Source organism: Canis lupus, chromosome 10 (assembly GCF_048164855.1).
Source record: "Canis lupus baileyi chromosome 10, mCanLup2.hap1, whole genome shotgun sequence".
NCBI classification, from domain to species: domain Eukaryota; kingdom Metazoa; phylum Chordata; class Mammalia; order Carnivora; family Canidae; genus Canis; species Canis lupus.
This window is the reverse complement of record NC_132847.1, coordinates 64169210-64194062: the sequence shown is the minus strand read 5'-3', so window position 1 is coordinate 64194062 and position 24853 is coordinate 64169210. Positions and strand designations below refer to the sequence as shown.

General features: G+C 40.4%; 1 long non-coding RNA gene across 1 annotated transcript in view; it reads right to left on the bottom strand.

Moving 5' to 3' along the window:
• Positions 1–2177: 2177 nt before the first annotated feature.
• The window catches only part of LOC140641815 (uncharacterized), a 143059-nt gene continuing 120383 nt past the window's right edge, over positions 2178–24853 (bottom strand). Inside the window, exon 3 of the long non-coding RNA XR_012038413.1 lies at positions 2178–4505. This is a non-coding gene — a long non-coding RNA (uncharacterized lncRNA). The remainder of the gene's footprint in view (positions 4506–24853) is intronic.

Here is a 24853-nt window from a genome sequence, read left to right as displayed (position 1 = left end):
CGACAGTGGCCCCGGTGGGGCAGCCAGTCAAGTTAGTGGACAGTCTCAACAGGGCGTGTATGAAACAGAACAGGGGGTAAGCTCAGGGGTCCCAAAGAGTATGGAGGAATCAGCCCCACTCGCCTGTGTCCCAGCCTGTTTGTTAGAACGGGACTGAGCATGTGATGCCTGGTTACACAGGTGACTCATCCATGCTGCAGAAACAAACAGGCAATACCAACAGGCTGAAGACAGTCAAATATAATGAATTTTTCATAAGACATCTTGGAGGTCTGGGCGGGGGGGGCAGGGGGGCTTCCAGTGGTTTCCAGAAGTTATTCACGGTTTCTTCACATAGAAGAAACAGAAGCAGAATTCCTTTCTTTTTCTTTTCTTTCCTTTCTTTTCTTGTCTCTTCTTTCTTTCCTCCCTTCTTTCCTTCCTTTCTCCCTCCTTCTCTCCTTCCTTCCTTCCTTCTTTCCTTCCTTCCTTTCTTTCTTTCTTTCTTTCTTTCTTTCTTTCTTTCTTTCTTTCTTTCTTTCTTTCTTTCTTTCTTTCTTTCTTTCTTTCTTTCTTTCTTTCTTTCTTTCTTTCTTCTCTTTCTTCTCTTTCTTTCTTTCTTTCTTTCTTTCTTTCTTTCTTTCTTTCTTTCTTTCTTTCTTTTCTTTTCTTTTCTTTTCTTTCTTCTTTCTTTCTTTCTTTCTTTCTCTCTCTCACTCTTTCTTTTGGGCATGGCTAAGTGGCCCTTTAAAATCCACATTATATGTAGGGATCAGACCTGCCTTTTGCACATTCTATTCAGGGGTAGAGCTGCCTTGCTGAATCTGGTAGTGGTCTTCATACAACCGGCACCAGAACACATGCTCTGTCCAGAAAGACAAAGTCATATGAGTATCTTCGGAGGCCCGGGAGGGAAATGCTAATCCTGATTTGAGTGCCAAAGCCTAAAAATAATCCAAGTCCAGAGCACAGCATATCACTGAGGTCCTGTCAGCTGTGGAACCATTCGACCTTCCTTCAATCTCCAGTACTTTCCGTACGCCTCCTTTGTTTGCTTTTTCCGTATGCCTCCAGTGCTTTCCATACGCCTCCATAGCTCACTGATTTATACTTCATGGAGACAAGAAGAGATGATAAAATCCTGTTTCTAAACTGGAGAAATTCCTCAACAAACTGCTCACCCTCTTTCGTTTAAGGACAACACATACTCTTGGAAAACTTTAACTTTGGGAGTTACTAAACAGGTTTTGATGTCATGCCTCTGAGGAGCCTTGGGTTTAGGTTGTACCTAATCACATTTCAGAGGCTGTTTGGGACTGAGAGATTGAAGGGAGTAGCCAGAAGTTTCCTTAAACATGTTAGGCCCTACATATGGTTCTAACTATAATCATGTTTTCAAGGGCCTATGAGATAGAGTGCTCCAAGAATGCTTCTTATGTCCGTGTTAGAAATTGGCTGTGGCTAGCTTGGCTTGAGGACACACTCAATACTTTGAAAGCTTTCCTCCAAAATCTTTCTGCTTCTCCTCCCTGCTCTTTCTGGCTTTCTCTTCCAGCTCAGGATTTTGAGCTGGATGTGAATTCATTTGAGGGAGGTGTCTTGATTCCTTATCTCTGCTAATGACATGTGAGGGAGGGACACGTGGTGTTATGAAGTGCTTACCTGTTACCAGGTTTATAAACAATCCCAAACATGGCAACTCTCTGTCCCTGGAGGCCTCAGCCCTGCCTAGTGCAGGTCCTGAAGCTTGCGGGCTCAGTCCCACCCATTCACACAGCCAGCCCTGTACAGGCTTGGCCCTTTGTCAGGGGCTCCTCCCCTGACAGGAGGTTAAGTCTGATATGAGTCTTCCTGCTGTCATCCTCATCTTCATTTCCAAGGGCCCTGGCCCAAGTACCTGTGGTCTCTGTGTTAGCTCAGAACCCTACCAGCCTTGGTTTCTTGAATGCGCTCTACTTATCCTAAAAATGGGAATTGGGCCCCTTGAATCCAACCCATTGGCTGGAACACTTGCCTGCCTAAATCAACAATGGTCCAGTAGAAAGATAATGTGAGCTATGCGTGCAGACCACACACATAATTTCAAGTTTTCTTATAGCCACACTGGAAAAGGTAAAAAAGAAAAAAGGGGGAGAAAAGGGGAAATTAATTTAATAATATAATTTATTTAAGCCAATAAAACCAAAGGGTTATCATGTCAACACATAGGAATACAAGATAGAGTATTAATGAGATATTTTACTATTTTTTGCCACATTAGCCCTTTCAAATCTGCTGTGGATTTTATCCTTGTAATACATCTCAATGGGGACTAACCACATTTCACACGTTCAACAGCCACATGTGGCTGGTGGCTACCATAGTGAGCAATATAGACTCTCATCCCAAATTGCTTAATTTGGACACTGTTACAGCCTGGAAGAGAACCCAGGGCAGGGGAGCTGCCATTCTCCATGAGGTTACTTTTGATGGGAGGTCACTGTCTGCCAGTGGAGACTGTCTTCCCTTGGAGACTGAATCAGCCTGCAAAGAGTGTCAACTATAGTTTATCCCGGGCTAACCCGTGTACTAAGAATTTTATAAGCATTATCTCATTCTAGCCTCAGAATAATCTGGAGGTTCTTTTATTACCTCTGGAGCATAAGAGGTTATGACAATTGCCTAAGGTCACAGAGTCGCTATGTGGCAGTGCCCACATTCAAAACCAGTTCTGTCTCTCTTTGGAGTTTGAAACTCGTACCTACTGTGCTAAACCCCCTTCCCTCCTGCCCCTTGGACAGCAGGACTTAGAGGGCTGCCTTCTCTCACAGAAACCATCTTGCAAGCTGGTCAGCTCCTCTCCCAGCGTTGCCTGTTCCTCACATTCATGTTTACTCATCTTTCTCTGCTGACTTAGCACAGACACCCCAGCAGCCTGTGCAGCTAAGTCTGACAGGTTATGGTGGTAACAAGCCTCTACAGCATGAGGTCCTCAGAAAAACTGATCTATGAGGCAAACCATGTGAAATATTTCTCTCTTCTCTGTTTGGAAAACCTGGTGAGCCCTGAGTTTCTGGCAAGCTTGCAGCTAATGAACACAAGAATATGGAATTAGAAAACACACCCAAAGCCGGTTGCTTGGCTAATGGAGACATATTGCACGTCTCCGGAGCTTGTCTCAGGTCTCTGGGGACCAGGAGCCTCTTGTGTTAAACAGCTGGTTTAGCACAGTGTCTGCCCCGTGAGTGGGTGCAGTGGAAAGCTCTTATGAAGAATCCTTGGGGACTGGAAGAATGTTAGCTATGAGATGGATTTTTCTTGGTGCAAATACTCCCAGCCAATCTGGTTTTCTCCTGGGAGGAAAGTGGGGTTGGATAGAGGTGCATTGAGGATGCAGAGGGTGATGAGTGAGCTCAAGGACCTTTCTTAACCTCTGTGGGCATTCAATGTGACGGGACATTCAGCTGTGTCCCAGCAGCATTTCCTCTTTGCCACAGGAGTAAAATATAATTTCTGTTCTGAGCTAGTTCACTGTGACTTGGGAAAGCAGAGAAGCCGAGGACTGTACCAAGGTCCTCTCTGCAGAAAGCGTGTGCATTGAAATTGCATGACCTTTGGGGCCAGATTGGCAAAGAGCTGTGTATTCTTGGATGAATCACTTAACTTTGAGTCTTGGTTTTTCCACTTACTAAAATCAGGATTCAACTTTAGGGGAATTGCTAGGTATGTGAAAGTGACTAGCACATTCCTCGTTCAGTTTATGCTAGATTCCATTTTTCTGAGATCGAGGGCAGCCATCCAAGTTCCTCTGCCCAAGGGGCCAGAGGGAAGGCATTGAGGAGAAGTGGCTAGGTTGTCCTCATACAAGTGAACTTCTGGTTTGGGCACTCACCAGCTCTCTAGCTTCTTGGATTCTGATCTTTCCCTGACTTCCTTGACTAAATCTGAATTAGGTCCCAATCCACGGCTCCCACAGCCCCTGTACTTCCTTATCTGGCAATTGTTGAGTCTGATGGAGTGTGGGTGTACTGGATTGAATAATGTCCCTTCAAAATTCATGTCCACTTGGATTCTTGAAATAAGACTATTTGGAAATAGGGTCTTGCAAATGTAATCAGTTAAAGCCATACTGGATTAGGATGGGCCCTAAATCCCATGACTGCTGTCCTTATAAAAAGTCATATGAAGACACAGAGAGAAAAGAAGATGTGAAGATACATAGAAAATAAGGCCAGAAAAAGAAAGAAAGAAAGAAAGAAAGAAAGAAAGAAAGAAAGAAAGAAAAAAAGAAAGAAAGAAAGAAAGAAAAGAAAAGGCCAGGTGGTGCCAGAGGAAGATGTTGAAGTGGTACAGCTACAAGGAATGACAAAGATTACTGACAGTTACCAGAAACTAGGAAATACCAAATACCGTACCAAAGCCTTGAAATTTACAGGGAAGGATGGCACCCCCTGCCCCCCAACTTCATCCATGGTGTCTGCTATTCAGAATTCTCCCCTGGACGAGCCCTCTGTAGATTCATATTTGAACTCCAGGGAAAGATGGAACTGCAAATAAACATAAATACAACCTTACTACAGTTATCATAATGCTTCTTCTTCTTCTTTGTCTTTCTTTTTTTAAAGATTTTATTTATTTGAGAGAGAGACAGAGTGAGTGAGCAGGGAGAGGACCAGAAGGAGAGGGGTAATCAGACTGTTTTGAGCGCAGAGCCAAACATGGGGCTCAATCCCACACCTCTGAGATCATGACCGGAGCTGAAATCAGGAGTCAGACAAGACACTTAACTGACTGAGCCACTCAGGCACCCCAGTTGTTATAATATTTCTAATTATAATGGAATTTGTAGAACTTTCCTCCACTTTTGCACAAAGATAGGCGACTTAGGCACATTAAAGACTTATGGAAACAAAGTGCTGCTTTGGCAACTTCAGAAACTATAGCACATTGGTTGCATTTTTGGTAGGTCGGTGGGAGGGGTTTCAATGGTGTGCCCTAGAAATGGTGTTGGTACTTTTACACTGCTCTGAAGGTGATGGACATAGGGAAGTGTTTTGGACTAGGAGGGAAGATGAGGTCCCATCTAGGTGGAAGCAGACAGAATAAGGGAGTGAGCACATGTGAGACAGCCCTTAGGGGACTCCTGAGAATCAATAGGCAAAATGATGAGGGTAAAGCCAGAGTACACTGAGTTTTAGGAGAACTAGTAGAGTTGGACCTACTGAAGTATTATTTTAATGAGAATCCCTTTCTATCTCCTATACTGGTTTGTCCTGGGTACTCAATGGCTACCTTGATAGTAGGAGCTAGACAATCTCTTTGAGCTCAAACTTATTTGCAGGAGGGGATGGCATGAAGGAAAGGGTACATATGAGATGGAGATTTTGAGTGCAAGGTTTGAAAGAAGAGAGACACCATTGGGTTTTGCCACCAGTAGGCCATATGGAACCAGGTCTAGACTGCATGAGAAAGGCCTGTTTTTCTCATTTGTGCATAGAACTCAGCAGGGTCTTAATGCACTAAATACTAAAGGAGAACTTGTGGTACCTAGGAAGACAATAGCTTTGGGTGTCATCCCAGGATGTCAACCCCTCGGAATAGCCCATTATTCACTCAGACAACAGCAGAAGAGTACTAGAGAGACCTGATGTTCCGAGGACATGACATATGACCAGCTCCAGAGTTTTCCTTTCTCACATGTTCTTCAGTGTGGCTCAGTCAAATCAGCACTCCCTGGGACTGTGGTCCAATGAAATATCATGGAATTTGGATAACTCTCCTCAGGAAGGAGCAGAGGTAGATAGAGGGGGAGATAACTTCAACCTCCCTCATTTAGAATCAACATTTAACAGATGAGATGGTTTTATTTTCATAGATCAGGAGTGGATTTAAGAGACAATTTTCTAACAACAAGAATAGCTGCTGATTAATCCTAATACTAATGTCAATCCTAAAACTAATGTTACTAATTTAGGGTAGATAAGTCAATTTTAAACTCATTTTTAGGAAATAATCCTATATAAAAAGTGGCATAAATAAGATACATTTTGTAGTTTGTTTCTCTTGGCGAGTGCACTAAAAAGTTGAGTTGTTTCAAAGTCTTTATAGATACATATGCCTATGCATGTGTTATGTATATATGGAAGTGGGAACATTATACTTGTTTCGGATTTTCCCTTATCTCTAGGTCTCATTATTTTGATGCTCCTCCTCTTACCCTTTTAATTTATTTTTAATCAAATTGTTTTTGATGTGATAAAGTTGGTCTACATTGGAGGACACAGATTCTACTTGCTGTTGACACATTTTAATAATATTGCTGAGGATAATGCTCATTACATCATTTGACTTCTTCTTTATGAAGGTTAGTGGGTAAAAGTTCTCCCTCGTTTCAGCAGCAAGGATAGATGAGGTTCTTTTTTGGGGAAATAATCTGACTTGATCTTACTTTGTGGACACTATGACTCTTCTAAGTTATCAGTCTTATTCCCTTTTTAGCATTGGTCACTAGGAAGCTCAGAGCCAAATTTTAGTTCCATTTCTATTGTGATATATAGACAATTCTCTATTGTCTGTAGAGATTGGCTGGCTTACATTCAATAAACTAATCTTAATCCTTGAATCTGCTATTCTTATTCCTTCTCCTATGTGCTTCTCAAGTGATTTTTTTTTTTTTTTAAATTCAGTTTATCTAAATTTTTATTCATCATTATGAGTTTCCTTAAGTACCTTTTGAGAGTCAGGCAGAACTGTAAATAAATATACATTATAATTTTGTTCTTCAACCTTTGGATGGAACAAAAGATAAGGATTTAGAATCAGTAGATTTGTCATAGCTCATCTCACCTCTCTAATTCTCCATTTCCTTGTCTATAAAATAGAGCTCACAGTAACTTCTATGTCTGCAGACTCTTGTGAAAACCAAATGAGACAAGGGAAGCAAAAGTGCTTTGTGATATTATTTGTAATAGTAAAAACAGGAGATCGATCTTCTTTTCTATTAAAAATTATGTGCATGATACACATAGTTTGAACACAGAGTAGGACTGAAGCTTATGTAAGATATGACAATTCCTAGTCCCAACCCTTTCTGACTGCCGAGAATGATCTTCACTCCCATAGATGTGGCAAAGAGGATATTCTTTCTTAAATGCCTAATGATTTTCTATTCTCTGTTCTTATTTAAAATTGAGTCATTATTTGGAAGCTGTGTGTGTGTGTGTGTGTGTGTGTGTGTGTGTAGGAATGTGTGTTGAGACAGTATGTATGAACTGGTGGGCTTCAGTCTAGAGAGATCAAGAACCTTAACCATTGGTGAGACCCTGGAATGTGTGTGTGTGGTATTTTCCCTCGAATTGTTTAATTTTTCCAGAAGGAGATCTTCAAAATGTCTGCTTTGAACTTTTTAGATTACTGGCCTGTGGGGGCTGCAGTAGGTCAAGTTATTTGCAAATGGCCTGTTTCCACTGGGGAAAAGTCTGGGGGTCTCTGTGAAATAAACCTCCATTCTACTACTCTGGAGGGTGAAGGGGGGGTGATTTTCCAGCTGCCCAGAGTGAAGGGGTGGGGTCCCACTCCTCTTCATACAGATATCCAGCTAATCCCGCTTTTATTTTTATATTTCAACCCCCTCCTTTATGTTCCAAGCTTCTCTTTCTTTCCCTCCAGGGTTCCTGCTGGGGAAATTGCCCACTAACTTCTCATGATTTTTTCATCTAACTGTAGGCACTGAGTTTGTAACTCACTTTGCTCTGCTAAATTCTGAAATCTGTTGAATTCTTACCTTCTGAAGACTTTTTTTCCCCTGTTCTTCTTGTCCTTGGGTGTCTTTTATCATTCCTTTACTACCATTTTAGTGAGAGGAAGCATAAAATAAATCTAGCATATTGAACTGTGAGTCCATTCTGAATTTCCTTGTGAATATATGACTATTTAAAACATTATAATAAACTTTATTGAGGTATAATTTACATACAATAAAATATACACATTTTAAGTGTACAGCATGATGACTTTTGACAAAGAAATATAGCTATATAACTACCACAGTCAAGATATACTTTTGTTGAAGGAAATCCTGCCATTTGCAACAACATGGATGAAACCTGAGGACATTATGCTAAGTGAAAGAAGTCAGAGAAAGACAAATACTGTATGATATCATTTATATGTGGAATCTAAATGTAAAAAACCCAACAACAACAATGGCAACCAAATTCATAGCAACAGAGAGTAAAGTGAACTGCTGGCTTCCAGGGGCAGGAGGATGGGGAAAATGACTAAAGGTGTTCAAAAGGTACAAACTTCCAGTTATAAGATAGTAAGATCTGGGGATCTAAAGCACAGCATGACTTACTTTTAACTATTTTATATCTGAAAGTTACTAAGTGAGGAGATGTTGAAAATTCTCACCACACAAAAAAAATGGTGAGTATGTGTCTGATGAATGTATTAACTAACCCCATTGTGGTAATCAATTTGTGGTCTATATGTATGTCAAATCATCACATTGTATACATTAAACTCACACAATGTCATATGGTGATTATACCTCAGTAAAGCTGGGGGTGGGGAAGATATACTGTTGTTACCCTAGAAAGTTCTTTCTTGCCCCTTACATTCAATTCTCGCACCCTCTCACACCTGGTCCCAGACAACCACTGGTCTGCTTTCTGTCACTATAGATGATAAATGTATTATTTTTGTTTATAAGAAGAGTTACGTGGGTTGTGCAATGATGAAGAATTTTTTAAGAAAATTTGTCTTTGTATTTAAAAAATGAATGCATATACAAGAGCATAAAATGCAAATTGAATATAACAAAAGTACTCTGTAAATTGTAAAGTGCTTTCTAAATATTACTTATAAAATTTTTCTTTTTTGATCAGCTCACACATTACTGGAAATTGATGGGAGGGCAGGGATTTTGCTAGGAGAGGGTGGTCAGAGGCCAGACCAGAAAGAAGGGGCTGAGAGGAACAAATGGCACCAGCTAGACTCCCAAGTAAAAATTTATCAGATGTTTCCCTTTGGGGAAAGGACTAGTTGGAGAAATATTATAACAGAACTGTGTGAGGAGAGCAACCAGTTAATGTCTACGAACCCTTTCATATTTGGAGGAGAAAAGAAGGATTGTGATCTCAAGGAATATGTGAGGTAGAATCAACAAGTTAACTTGTCCACATAATATTTCTTCCATCTGTTAACACAAATCCAGGTGATCTAATTGTTCAATAGCAACAGACATAAGTAACAATATATGCATCTGAAGGAGTAAAGCTTAAATTAAAAGCCGATCTATCGGATATGGTCAAGGCTAAGATGTTGACATGTCCCATTAGGGTCAGGAGTGATTTTTCAAGTCCTTGAAACTCAATGCTTTTTTTTTTTTTTTTTAAGATTGATTTATTTAGGCAGTCCGGGTGGCTCAACGGTTTAGCGCCACCTTCGGCACAGGGTGTGACCCTGGAGACCTGGGATTGAGTCCCACACCGGGCTCCCTGCAAGGAGCCTGCTTCTCCCTCTGCCTGGTCTCTGTCTCTCTCTCTCTGTGTGTCTCATGAGTAAATAAATAAAATCTTTAAATAAAAGAAAAAGATTTATTTATTTTAGAGAGAGAGAGAGAGAGAGTAGGAGCAGGGGGAGAGGCAGAGGGAGAGAGAAAATCCTCAAGCAGATTCCCTGCTGAGCACAGAGCCCAACGCAGGACTGGATCCCAGGACCCTGAGATCATGACCAGAGCCAAAATCAAGAGTCACACACTCAACCGACTGAACCACCAGGGTGCCCTGACCATCAATATTTTAAAAGGGCAGAAAAGTATACGTCTTTAGGATGAAAGTAAGAAGTAGTTGGAATTCAATGACATATAAATGTTTCTTTTTCTTTTCAATTCTGATAAAAACACCTTGAACTTTAAAAAAATGAAATCAGGGTTTCTTTTTTTAATGTTTCAACCTTGGTAGCATATATGTTCTTCCCCGTGAATACGTATTCTTAATGGACAAGAAGCATGAAGAGACTAAGTGGAAAGAAGCAATGCTATCCCTCTGAACACTAAATCTAGTTTAAGAAAAATCAATAACCGTATTCCGGTTGCTGTGGGAAAGTGGAACAATTAAAATTCACCTTACTCATGAGGCTACACCTGAGGCTTTTTTTTTTTTTTTTTTTTACGTTGAAAGAAAAGTGTAACTGTGTATTTAATATTTCAGTTTATAGAAAGTATGTCGTAACAGGGAATTTGGATAACTCTGGACATTAATAGGGAGACAAAGCAGTTGTAGTAGGAAGGGTGTTGCCATAAACACTACTTTAGGGCATAGGGCAGAGGAATACTTATGTTAATTTAGAATTATCTCATTGGCATCAGTGAGCTAGTTTTGGCTGTAATCCTATTCTACAAATCTTAGTGTTTTTCTTGCTCTTTTCTCTTTCCTAACCCTTGACCAAGAGAAATAAAGACTAGTTGAGTGGTCAAAGACCTATAACAAATGTTATACATAATAGTCTTACTTGTCTTTGCAAGACAGGTTTTAGTATGACATAAACAGTTTCTTTAGTAGCCTAACAAGTGTCCATCTGATTATGGGAAGAAAAAAAAAGAGGGGACAAGAAGCAAAAGGAGGCCAACCCAGATTCAGCCCTGAAAATTTAAGTTTTCAGGTAGTTTTTTGATTTCCTGTTTTAGAAAGAAATTACTCCCAAGAGACCCAAAAAGCAAAATCACAATGAATTGGGAAATCAGTGCATTTCTCATTAACTGAGTTTCTACTTAGTTCCATCTTACCAAGATAAAAAATAAAAACAGAGTCAAATTTGTTGAGTAATGGGCTCGGGATATATATATATATATATATATATATATATATATATATATTTTATAATTGAGTCTAGGGTTCAAAGAGCTGAGCTAAATGCAAATTGGCCCAGGCCTCAGGGGATGGAGGGTTTGTCTCAAAACCATTACCATCATTATCACCACCTCCACCAAGGATATGTTTTGGTTGTGAGTTTTTTCTTTCACTTGGAGAACCTGGGGGGGAAATAATAAGTGAGGAGTTTGGTTCATTCTGTTCAAGCTACTTGATGTTTAACCGTGTTTGCAAATGCACTGTAACTATAAGTCCTATTTTCGTTGAAAGTGAAGATAAGAATAGCACTACACGGGGCTTCCGGAAGCTGGGAATTCTAGTGTAGGCTGGGTCAAGAACAAGCTCGCTGTGTGATCCTAGGGAAGTCTTCTTATCTTGGTTTCAGATTTCCTTTTGTTGTAAAATATGCATGATATAAAACTTAACATTTTAGCCCTTGTTAAGTATACAGTTTAGTGGCAACATTCGTGTTGTTGTGCAATCATCACCACTATCCATCTCCACAACTTTTTCATCATCCCGAAAGGAAAGTCTATACCATTAAACAATAAGTCTCCATTCCCCTCTATCCTCAGTCCCCGACAACCACTATCCTACTTTCTGCCTCTATGAATTTGACTGCTCTAGGTACCTCACATAGTGGAATGATACCCTGTTTATCATTTTGTGTTTGGCTTATTTTCCTCAGCATAATGTCTTCCATGTTGTAGTAGCTGTCAGAATTTCATTCCATTGTAAGGCTGAATCATCTTCCATTGTAGGTGTATCACATTTTGTTTATTCATTCACCTGTCGATGAGACATTTGGGTTGTTTTCACCTTTTGACTATTGTGAATAGTACTGCCATGAACAGGAGTGTGCAAATATTTGTTTGAGTCCCTGCCTTCAGTTCTTATAGATATCCAGAAGTGGAATTGCTGGATCATATGATGATTCGATCTTGAATTTGATTCGATCTTGAATTACCCATACTGTTTCCCACAGTGGCTGCACTATTCTGCATTTCCACCAGCAATGAATGAGAGTTCCAATTTCTTCATATTGTCACCAACACTTCTTATTTTCTTTTGTTGTTGTTGTTGTTTTTGATAATTGCCACAGTAATGGGTGTGAAGCTGTATCTCACTGTGGGTTTTAATTTGCATTTCCCTAATGATAGTGATGTTGAGCCTCTTTTCATGTCCTTATTGGCCACCTATATACCTTTTTTGGAGAAATATATATTCAAATCTTTTGCCTATTTTAAAGTCAGGCTATTTACTTTTTGTTGTTGAGCTGCAAGAGCTTCTTTTTATATATATTGGATATCAGTTCCTTATTAGGAATGATTTGCAAAAATGCTCTCCCATTCTGTGTGTTGGCTTCTCACTCTTCTGACTGTCTCCTTTGATGCACAAAAGTTTTAAATTTGGGGGAAGTCCATTTTATCTACGTTTCTTTTGTTGCCTATGCTTTTGGTGTCAGAGCCAAGAAGTCATGGGTAAATTCAATATAGTGAAGATTTTTTTCTCCCATGTTTTGTTCTAGGAGTTTTATGGCTTCAGTTCTTACATTTAGGTCTTTGATCCATTTGGGGTTATTTTTGTTTATGGTGTAAAGTAAGGATCCAACTTCATTCTTTTGTGGGATGTCCACATTTTCTAGTACCATTTGGTGAAAAAGCTGTCCTTTTCCCTTTGTAAAGTCTTGGCATTCTTGTCAGAAATCATTTAACCACATATCTGAGATTTTACTTGTGGACTCTCTTTTCTATTCCGTTAGTTGATGATATGTTAGTTTTATGCCAGTAACCCAGTTTTTTTATCGTAGCTTTGTAGTTAGTTTTGAAATCAGAGAGTGTTAATCTTCTAACTTTGTCCTTTTCCAGTTTTGTTCTATTTCAAGGTCTCCTGAAAGTCCGTATAAATTTTAGAAAGGGTTTCTCCATTTCTGCAAAAACATCTTTGGGATCTTGATAGGGAGAGCACTGAATTTGTAGATCACTTTGAATAATATTGACATTTTATAACAATGTGAAATTTCAGTACATCAAAACAGAGATGTTTCCATTTATTTGTATCTTTTAATTTCTTTAGCAATGTTTTGCAGTTTTCAGTGTACAAATTTTTCACCTCCTTGGTTATGTTTTAAGTATTTTATTCTTTTTGCGCTGTTGTAAATGTAATTGTTTTTATAATTGTGTTTTGCATTGTTCGTTGTTAGCGTGTAGAAATGCAACTGATTTTTGTATGTTAATTCTATATCCCACAACTTAGCTAAACTTATTAGTTCTAACAGTTTGTGCACGTATGTGTGTGCATAATCTTTTAGGGTTTCCTACAATAGGATCATGATGTCTGCAAACGGAGATAATTTTACTTCTTCCTTTCTTACTTGGATGACTATCATTTCTTTTTCTTGTCTAACTACTATGGCTAGAACTTCCAAAACTATTTTGAATAGAGTGGAAAAAGCAGGTATTGGTGCCTAGTTCCTGGTCTTAGAGGAAACATGGAGTCTTTCACCACTGAGCATAATAATGTTAGCAGCCATGGGTTTCTCATATACGGTCTTTATTATGTTGAGATAGTTGCCTTAAATGCCTATTTCTTGAGTATTTTTATTGGTCTCAATTTTTTATCTCTAAAAATAGGTGGTTGAATGAAGTGACTTATTCAACACGGTGAACATGAGAGTGTATACTGTTAGATGACCTTTGATACATGACTTAAATTCTTTAAGTCTTGGCTTTTCATTTGTAAAATGGAGATAAAAGGATCTACTACATGTGGTTATTGAGTAGAATACAAAAACATGACATAAGTTGATTGCCTAGGACACACTAGTGGGTTTAGTGAGTAGGTTATTAGTTATTTGTCCATCCCATTCTGTCACTCACAAGGATTCATTTATTTTTTATTTATTTATGTTTTAAAGACTTTATTTGTTCATGAGAGACACACACAGAGAGGCAGAGACACAGGCAGAGGGAGAAGCAGGCTCCCTGTGAGAAGCCTGATGTGGGACTTGATCCCGGGGGCCTTGGGATCATGACCTGAGCTGAGGGCAGACACTCAACCACTGAGCCATCCAGATGCCCCATGTGCCTCAGTTTTCTTATCTATAAAAACGAGATTATAGTAGTACTTACTTATAGTGTTGTTTGAGGTTTAAATGACTGAAGATATGTAAAGTGCTCAGTGCCCAGCATATACAAGCACTATACAACTACTATAGTCATCTTGGCTGCCTTCTATCAGAAAATCTATAGACTACCTTATAAAACCATTTATAATCTCACCCCCCCCCCCAAAAGTGAATGAAGCCTTAGGAAAAGAGAAGAGCCCCCACCCATGGCTTGAAATTCCCCTCCTGGGGGTGCTTTCCCCATCTCCCGCTTGCAGTGACACCACCTGGAGGGAACACCCTCTCTCCCCATGCCATGGCTCCAGTAACAGACCCGCTGGAGATCTGAGCAGATGTTTCTGCTTTTCAGACCCAGGCATTTCCTCTCTTCTAGGAGCACATGCCAGCACAGTCAATATCTGGAAACCTGCTGCTTCACAGTAGGGCTGAGGACTAAACTGGTACTTTACTAGAAAATGGTAATAAAGCAATTTGAATTGCTTTTCATCCTCCTTGCTCTTAACGGCTTTTAGGTTCATATGAGACCAATCAATTAATCCTGCTTCAGAGCTACGGGAATGGGGTGTTTTCCAGCCTATGAATAGGAGATGGGCCCATCACAGAGATTCTCCAGTGCTATCCTGAGGACCACCCTGAGCCTGGTGTCTGGGGCAGTGGTGAGCAGATGTGCCCACTTGTGTGGTGCCATATTCTTGCAACCTGGCTGGCTGCCCAGATGCTAATGCGTCACCTCTGTCACTAAGACAAATGAGAACGGAGATGATGCTTTGCACATTCCCCTCCTCATACACCCACTCTACCTCCTTCACTCTCAGGTGTCTTTCTGGGACAGTTAATAAGGAAGAGATGATGATTCACTTGGATGGACACTGATGTGCCAATAAAAAGAGGAGCTGCCTTTTCTTTCCTGGCCACGTGCAAGGTAGTTCTCCTGAAAGCTTCCTCCTTCACCTTCAGGAAGTTCTTATCCATCTCAGTGTCACCAGGGTCGTGCTCAGCACACAGTGGTTCTCAAAGAGTCATGGATAAAGTGAGTTAAGATAGAAATGGAATGGAAACTTGGAAAGAATACAGGTTAGGGCGGCATTTTTCCTCCTCCTCTTCATGACCAAGTATTGAATGTTATTCTTTTAGGAATTAATTTATTTTAAAAAAATCTTAGGACCAAAAGACAAATGATTAATCCATAAGTGGAAAGTAACAGATTGAAAGTGATCAATGTAGGTAGACTGACTCATTGGCTCCCCTGCAGACAAATTGGTGATGGGACAAATCGATGTTTTTCCCTAGTTGTGAAGTTAGTGTGGGGGATTTCTCCATCTCAGCACAGATTTTTGCCAGAAGTTGTCTCAGGACCTCAAGTACAACTTGTTTAGACATTTTCCAGTTGTAATTTTTTTCTAGGCTGTTAAAAATATTGACTTTGACAGCTTTAAAATGATGGCCACAAAATTGGAATAATTTACATTCTGGAATTAAGATAATTCAGGCATTTCTGCTGGCAACGACAGAGTGTAGGAGCCAGTTATATAAATCCCAGATTTGAGGGAGACTGAGCCATTAGCATAGATTGGTCTGCTGTGGGTATTCAGAGCAGTCACCTTCCCATGTAAATGGATCTTTATGTCTCTCCCAGGCAGGCCCAAATTCTGAGCTATTTTCGGAGCTCCTTTCAGATCAGGTGATGTGGAAGAGGGTGGGTGAAGGCTGAGCACTCAGGCCCCACTTCTGTTGCTGGCCTCTCGGTGTTCTGCAAGATACATGGAAGGCCTGGGGAAAAATTCTAGCCACTGTCTGACTGTCGTGTGTTTACTCTAGATGTTCTCCCCTTTAAATCCTGGGTCTCAGTCCCAAGGAGTCAACATAGAAGGCATTCAGACCAGCTCAGTGGCCCTGGCCCAGGCCCAGTGCTCTCTGCCAGATTCCAAGCACACCTGCTAAACAGATTCCTTTCTCCCAGCACTTTGCTGACATTTTCAGCTGGAACCAAAGTCACTCTCTTGGTCCATTGCATTCCTCTGACTGCTAACTGGATCATTTGTCTACCCCATTCCTCAGGAGCTGCTCCTTGATTGTGACTGGAAACACCTAAATCAAAAGAAAACTGGATCCAAACCCAAAGGCTATGGCTGAGAAATGATTGAGTGGTAATCATTTCTGTAGGGAAAAATGAAAACAAGAGCCTTCCATTTGGACTTTTCCTCCTCCTTGGTACCAGGAACATTCACACTGGCTGTATTTAGTCCTTCTTGAATTGATCTGAAGTATCATCCACTTTGACATATGAACAAATTGAGAAAAGCTCAGGAATTTGCCCAGAGATACCTGACTGGTGAATGGGTGGGATGAACCCCAAATCTGTGATTGGGACAGTTCACTTGTTACCTCTAGCAAAGACATGGATTATGAGTCAATCACATCTGTGGAACTCAGCGGGTAGAAGAGATACTAGAGGTAACAAGGGCCTCTCTCAAATCTGTGGAGTATGGGTGAGTTTGAGTTCAAATCTGTAACAGCATCACTGGCCTGTGGAATTTTATGGTTGGAAGGGGTATTAAAGCCCATCTAATCCAACTCTCTAAGTGACACCCAAGGCCTGAAACCCTTAAGAATATAACAAATGGTTTTTAACTGGGGATGATTTTGACCTTCAGCATATGTTTGGCAATATCTTGAGACATTTTTAAGTGTCATAGCTTGGATGGGGGTATCAGTAAGGTAGTAGAGTCTAAAAAAGTTGCTAAACATCCTACAATGCTCAGGACAACCACCCCTCCTCAGCACAACAAAAAAGTATCTGGCTTAAAATGTCAGTAGAGCCTTGGCTGAGAAACCTTGATGTATGGGAAGGCAAAATAATAGACATAGCTACTGGCGATAATTTGGAGCAAGGCCTTTATAGTTATAGACAGAAATAAGAGGCCCAGAATGGTAAAGTCACTTACCCTTGATTACACAGTAAAATTTTGGTTGAGCTAGATTTGTACCCTATTTGATATTGATGCATTAAATATTTATACAATAAACATAGAAACATTGTTTTTAAATGCAATGCCTTTGTAGAAAAAGGTACAAAAAATATTGAGAGTCACGTAAATAGGACTAGGCATGGGGATAACAGGCATTTTGCATTTGGAGCTATAAAAAATATGAGAGGAAAATACTGTCCAGATAGAATTCCTATTTAAACTAGCTCAAACTCTCATAGCTGGCAAGTGGCGGAGCTTGGAATTGAACCCGTCTTCTCTAACTCTTAAATCAAAGGCCTGTGGGTTGATTAGCCTGAGCCTTGGTTAGTCTATGACTAAAGAGGCCTGAAAAAGAAAAGAAAGTTTATGTCTTTGTATGGGAGAACTGTAAGATGTTCAAACACCTTAGATTGTATTATACTCATCTACATTTCATATACCTTTGGAGTCCACTGCTGTGAAGGATGCTGCACTTAACCTCTGCAAGCACTTCTGTTGGGTGTATAAATTGCCCTAGAATTTGTAGAAGATAATTAAGCACTATGTAGAAGAGCCATCCTTTGATACAGTGATTTTACTCATTGGAATCTCTCCTAAGAAAACAATCAGAGCTGCAGATAGATTTACGTGCAAAGATATTATGCTAATAATAATGGCTGGGATTTATCGAGCTCATACCATATGCCAGACCCTGTGTTAAGTGCTTTACATGTATCGTCTTATTTACTCCTCATAACAACGTTGTGAGGTGAGTATTATTCTCATCTCCATTACCCAAGGGAAGCTGAGCTTAGGGGAGCCTCAGTAATTTGGCCAAGGTTACCTGGCTACTGTGTAATAAAGAAGATTCAAAGCAGGGCAACCTGATTCATAGAGTTCCTTCATTTTAATGATGATGTGAGACTGATTGATAGCAGGACATCACAACTTTATTGGGAAAAATTGGAAGGAACCTGGATGTCCAACATTAGTGCCCTCGGTTAGGTGAATAATGACCCGTTTCCTTCTTTTGGTGTCTTGACCTGAAATAACCTTGACTGTACCTTCCTTGGGTAACAAAGACATCAGAGGTAGATGTGCTCTACCTCTAGAGCTTTGAGGTAGAGGCTTTGCAGATAGTTCACGCTCGGGCATTAACATCATTTCGAGCTTAACTCTGGTCACAGGAAGGAGAACCACAGCCAACTGGAAATCAGACAGACCTGGGTTTGAATTCTGGTTTGGCACATCCTAGAAGTTCTGCCTCGGAGGAGCCACCTTTCCTTCACCAAACCTCACACTAAAATTGGGAAGTCACACCCACCTCTTGGGGTTGCTGTGGGAAGTCTCGACTTGCAGAGCCATTGGCCCAGTACTCTGGCCCCAGTACAGTGTGCGCAAATGCGCACTGAGTTAGATGACTGGAAACAGGCAGAGGTGGAGCCCCCTACTGGTTAGGGGACCAAGGAGCAAGGCCTGCAGTCGGAGGGAAGTGGATTCCTGGCTTGCTCTGGGATGAGGAAGTAAAGGAAAACCACCTGAGAACCTTGCATTCTTGTGGCAAAGTCCTGTGAGCAGCTTTAGAACAATGTAAATAGGATAATTGGGTGTGGGGATTTGCCCAAGCAGGAAAAACAGACTCTGAGAAATTCAGAGACTTGAAAGAGAGGGCTCTTTCTTTGGTGGAAGCTCTGACTGGTCTATTGGACAGAGTGTGGTTGTGCATTTGAGAGGGAGAAGTTTGGAGAGGTTTGTGTAATCAGGGAATAGCCTCTGACAGCTGCCTCAGCCTCAGACTGGACCTGCTGGTCCCCAACTCCTGAGAATGGATCTTGGGATGCTACTGCAGTGACTGCACTCCCATTTCTCGGTCGGGCCAGAATAATCTCAGCTTCAGAGGTGACTCAGCTTGGGAAAGGCCAGGGCTGGTGGCCCCTTATCACAAGGGTTTGACTCACAGAGTGTGAGAGCTGGAGGGGAAGTCTTGGAGAAAATCATCCCAGCCACCTCCTCCATTTGGGACACAAAAGAGGCTTAAAATGGAGAAGGGACTTATCTACTGTCCAACCAGCTACTAGGAGAGTACCTGAATACCATCCCAGTGGATGCTGACCCAGAGTCCAGAAGAGCTAGTACCTTAATGTTGCTTTTGCGTATTCCTGGAGTACCTACCTAGTAAATTATGTGTCTTTACTTAAGCATTTAAGGAGCTTACAGACTTTTTTGCACTCAAAATGTATATGGTGGGGGCCTGGGTGGCTCAGGTAGTTACGTGTCTGCCTTCAGCTTGGGTCATGATCTCAGGGTCCTGGGATGGAACCCTTGCATCAGGCTTCCTGCTTAGCAGGGAATCTGTTTCTTCCACTCTCCCTCTGTGCTCTCTCTCAAATAAATAAATAAGTAAGTAAGTAAATAAATAAATAAATACGATCTTAAAAAAATGTATATGGTGGACACTGAAGTATATCTCCATCCTGTCAACAAGTGCTGGCAATTCTAATCCAGAAATGTCTCTTTGAATCCTTATCTAATTCAGATATTTTTTTTGGATATTTGTAAATTCCTAATGCATGGTCTTATCTTCTGTAACCACTTCTCTTCTTGGACATTTTTTTTTTTACATATTTTATGTGTTTATTTGAGATGAGAGAGAGAAAGAGAGAGATAGAGTACACAAGCAGGGGGTGAGGGGCGGAGAGGGAGGGACAAGCATATTCCTTGCTGAGCAGTGAACCTGATATGCAGGGCTCGATCCCAAGACCCTGGGGTCATGACCCGAGCCGAAGGCAGACGCTTAATAGACTGGGCCACCCAAGTGCCCGTGGACCTTTTATCAACCCTGCCACCTGAATAATTTTTCAGAAATCTTTCCATGATCCCATTGCTTCCTGGACAACTCGAATTTCTTTGGAATACACGTCCAAGGCCTTTTATAATCTAAGCCTAACCTCTGTTGCCAGACTCCCGTTTAACTCTTCTGCCCGCCCATGCGTGATACACTCTGGTCACACAGGACAATTCACAGTAGCTGCTTTGTACCTCATGCTGTTTCCCTACAGCATCCCCTTTGTCTAGAAGGCCTATCTTTTGTGCCCCAGCCCAGAGAACTTTTGCTCATCCTTTAAGCACAACTCAGATATCACCTTCTTTATGAAGTCCTCCTTCATACCTCTTCAGGCAAAACCCAACACCCTCACTGCTCTGTTTCTCCAGTGCCCTACACATACTTGATTACAGCTCTCAGATAGTATAGGGGTGAGTTAGTTATTTGCCTGACTCTCAGAGGAGGCTGTGAGTAGGCATTTTCACAGCAGGCACTATGTCCATTTCATCCACACCCAAGTTTTAGCAGAGGGCCTAACACAGAATTAGTGTTGAACAGTGTTTTCTGATTTAATGAATAAATTATTGAATTAACATAAATACAATCATATATTGCTTGTCTGTTGTCCTGCTAAGCAAAATATCTAGATAGATGTTCCCCAAATCTGGAGGGTATATCTGAGATGGTCTGATATAATTATAGCCTATGTAAGATAAAGAAATTTGCATGGATCGAGAAAATATCAGTTATTTTAAATACAGGCTCGCATAAAAATCATAAGAGAAGATGCTTTGAAATGCAGGTGTGGAATAGAAATGGAACTGCTTCTTATGTGGGCAGCTCTACATTGCATAGTCTGGGTGACTAGTGGCACATGTTTATTTTTTTTTAATTAACTTTTTAAAGGATTTTATTTATTTGAGAGAGAGAGAGCAAAAGCCAGGGGGAGAAGCAGAGAGAGAGAGGGAGAAGCAGACTCCCCACTGAGCGGGGAGCCTGATGTGGCGCTCAATCTTAGGACCCTGGGATCATGACCTGAGCCAAAGGCAGATGCTTAGCTGACTGAGCCACTCAGGTGCCCCTACATGTTTATTTAGTTAAGGAAGATGTGATGATTTCCAAATGCAGTACCATGAAAACCAATGAGAATGTTATAAAATGTTTAAGTGAGGCTGATAAATGCCAAAGTGTTGGTTGTAACATGATGTGCTCTAGACAATCAGTATGGGAGAGCTTGTCCTTTACCAAGGACAGCTTCTTGAAGGAGACACACCTGAGACAGACCATCACCACCAACATGGATCAATTATATGATCCCTCACGCTTTATATATAATCTTCTAGCTTACACGTGTTGGAACACACCTGAGTTTTGAACTTTTACGTTTTAAGGCAGCAGCTCTTAGGGGGACCTGAAGTTCTTGAATCAGACTATGTTCAGCGAAGAAATGAAAGCCAGAAAGTTTCAACCAGAATTTTCCTAGAGCTTACCTGTGACCCTCAAGTGATTTAATTGATAACAGTCCTTCAAGTCCTTATCCTTGTCACCCACTAATATTTTATATTTGCTGTAAGAGATATGGGAATGAGTGTAGAAGACACAAATGAGAAATGACTCCAGTATATTTTTTTGAAATCATTGTTTTTAGGGGTTGACATCCCTTACTAAAAAGATTTGGATTAATCATTATTTTTTATCTGTCCATTTAGTCCTGTTTTTTATTTGCATGGATAGGTGAAAGTAGATATACTAGACTTCCTGATAGTAACAGAGCACATTTGTGAAATGCTCGCACATTTGCCATATTCCTATATCTTCCTAATAACCTGGAGGGAGGACTTAAATAGATCCATTCTACAGACGAGCAATATGAAGTGCAGAGAGGTTAAATAGCTTTCTAGAATAAGTGAAGTGGCACAGATGACACTTAAACCTAGATTTTGTGACTTCCATTGTAATGCTCTTGGATGGCTCATTGCTAGGGGATTTCCATCTTGTCTCAACCACTTCTACTAAGCAATATGATTTGATGGGGGTGGGTAGCTGTGTGGAATGGGGAAAAATAAGACAGAAGGAAACCTAACAGAACCTCTAAGAAAGATGTTGTACTCCATTTGGCTAATTTCCATCTCAGAAAGAGCTCTAGATGGGAAATAAAGCAAGAGAATGTATTATATTATGAAACTAATGGTTCAATCTTTAATAAATTGAATGATTGCATTATAAATAATATATAACATATCAAGCCAAAAATGCTTGTTCTGTAGACCTGTTTATTCAGCTGCTAAGATATATATCCCGGTTCGCTTTCTCTTTTTCCTATTAAAAAATATATTTCATTGAAAAAATGCAACATCACTTTGACATAAATTCTGATGTAATTTTTCAGAAATGTGAAACTTGATGAAAATAGCCTCTCCACAAAGGCTTGCAAACAGCTGGTTAATATTTATCTCAAAGAACAAAGGAGGATGTAAAGTGAAACTGTGTGTATTTGGAGTAGAGTGGACAGGAGGTGTAGATTCTCGTTCTCTTTTACTAACTAGTTGTGTTACCTTTGGGTAAGTTACTACTAACCCCTCTCTGACCTAGACTTACCCCATTAGAAAATTGTGCTGTTTTGACTAGAGGATCATAGAATTCCTTTCTTGATATCTGGTGAAAACATACAGCAGCCGCTGAGGGCTGGAGAGGTCTTCAGAATTCATATTTTATAACCTCTTGCCCTAAATGAGCACCCAATGCTCATTGTGCTACTTAGAGCTTTGTCTGGCACTTTCGTTAAAAGATCACAAAGGAAAGAGATTCTACAACTTGTCTTCGTAACTCAGTCCACTGTTTAGCAACCCCTCCCGTTTACTGGAGTTCTTCCTTTTACATTGAATGTTGTAGAATGCTTTAAAGAACACACACACACACACACACACACACACTCCTGACTGCAGAGGACTATTCAGATGCAACAGGTGCAATGAGTTATAGATCTTACAAAGAGCACAAAGAAGCACCCAGTCAGCAGGAACAGCGGTTGCCAAGAATTTAATTCATCAGTACAAATCCAAATTTACAAAGAACTAATCCCACATAATGGATAAAGGACAAAAAAGAAGGATTAATGGGGGAAAAGGGAGTTTCTGAAAATTCACATTTCGAGTCCACTAAACTCCTCATTTGGCCTGCTTCATTTTCCTTCTTTTCCCAAGACCTTAATTTATTTTTCTTAAGAAAAATAAAGTTGACCGTGATGAATAGTTGCAACCTAAGAACATGTATGTGCTCAACTGCTCTGAAGTTGGTCTGAATGTGTCTGCGTGTGGAATAACGTTAGTGTTGGGAATGTGGGAAGACTGCAGTTGAAAATAATGAATCCCTTCCTCATGACTTGCATTGCCCTTGCAGAGTCGGGGCAAAAATCTGTTTCTTCTCAAATGAAAAGAAACCTTCTTTCTCTCAGCTATGGAAAGAATATTTTCCTCGTGCCAATCCAAAATGAAAAGCTCAGTCGGCCACCCAACAATATTCTCTTCAAGACTCACTATCGGTTCTTTATTGGAATACAGTTCCTGCCCAGGTTGGAAATCATTTGCCCTATTGGTTTTAGAGAAAAAGTTTACAGTTTTTTCTCCCCCTGCCCCCTCTAGCAGCTGTACCTTGGGGGGTGACCTAGTTTATAGAGGAGAATGACTTCTCCGCAAATGCCCCCTCCTTGGCCTTAGGGACTTGGGTTTCTTTGCTGTCCCAATATTCTTTGCTGTTCCCTTTGCTGGACTTTTTTACCCTCTGTTTGTCCTAAAATGTTTCCCTCCCAGGATATGAGCCCCATTCTCTACTTTCCTCACTTCAAACTCTCACAGTTGTTGATCTCATTCATATCCATGACTTCAAACAGTATATCTTGATAGTTGGCCACCGAACCTTCACTTTCCATTTTAATTCTTCTCTCAACTTTCCAACTCTATATGAAATTGGCTAATTAAACATGGCTTTCTAGATGTTTTGTGGCCACATCAGGCACAACTTGTCCTAAACTGAATATATCATTTTCCTCTTTAAACAAACACCATTTCTCTGTTCAGTTGCCCAAAGGGAGAGACTCAGGTCTGTATTCACTCATACTGAAAAGTCACTTTACTTCTTATTTTTCTTGCTTTCTTACTGTCCCAAATCTTTGCTAGGTCTTTCATCTCTTCTTTTGTACTTCCATGCACACTGAGAGCATGCTTTTAGATTAATTCCTTCTCTCGCTTTCTTCATTTTCCACTTATTCATTTTTGAAGAAAAAATGGAAATATGCTAAATGTGCATTCTTTCTCATTTGTGGGGTTTATCTTTGTCATACCAAGCATTGAGTATGGTATTTAGTTTTGGGTCTCAAAATGGTGCCTAAGGGAATACTCAACCCTTTGGATGTATTTGGTTGGGCCTGCACAATATTTTTTGTCTTGCTTTGTTTTCTTTACAAAAGAAATGTCACCTTAAAAAAATTGAGACATTTTATACAAAATCTGTTTTTCAAATTTCCTTTGAATAATCAAAATGACTGATAATGCTGGACCCCCATTTCTACTCAGCAATAATGCATGGGGCTGTGAAGTAAGTACTAGAATTAAACATGGCATGTCTGCTCCAGTGTACCCCTCTCCCCACCACTCTCTAGTGATCTGCAATACTCAACCCATTTAAGTCACCCACCTCACAAATCACTGGTAGGCATTTGGGTTTGTGCTTTCTATTGAACTCCAAAGTAGGTACTCAGAAGATGTTAGTTGAATGAACACTACAATGATACAGCATCTCAAAGATTTATCAGTCTCACATTCTCATTAGATGTCAAAGTCTCCACAGCAGGTTTGGAGATTCATCTCAATTCCCCCACAATTACTGTGATTGCATGTAAACTTTTGTTAAGAACCAGTTCTCTTCCTTCATAAGCAACTCATCTCTTCATAGGCAAAAAGCTCTAATTGTTGGAAAGGTCTTTCTCAATTGAATTGAAATCACTTAGAGATCATCATAAGGCACATATCAAAGTGCTTAGTGTTTTGGAGGAGTGAGAAATCCTATCAGTTTGGGAAGGGGAAAAATCATGGGGGTTCTTTGAAATTGGAGACACTTAAAAATG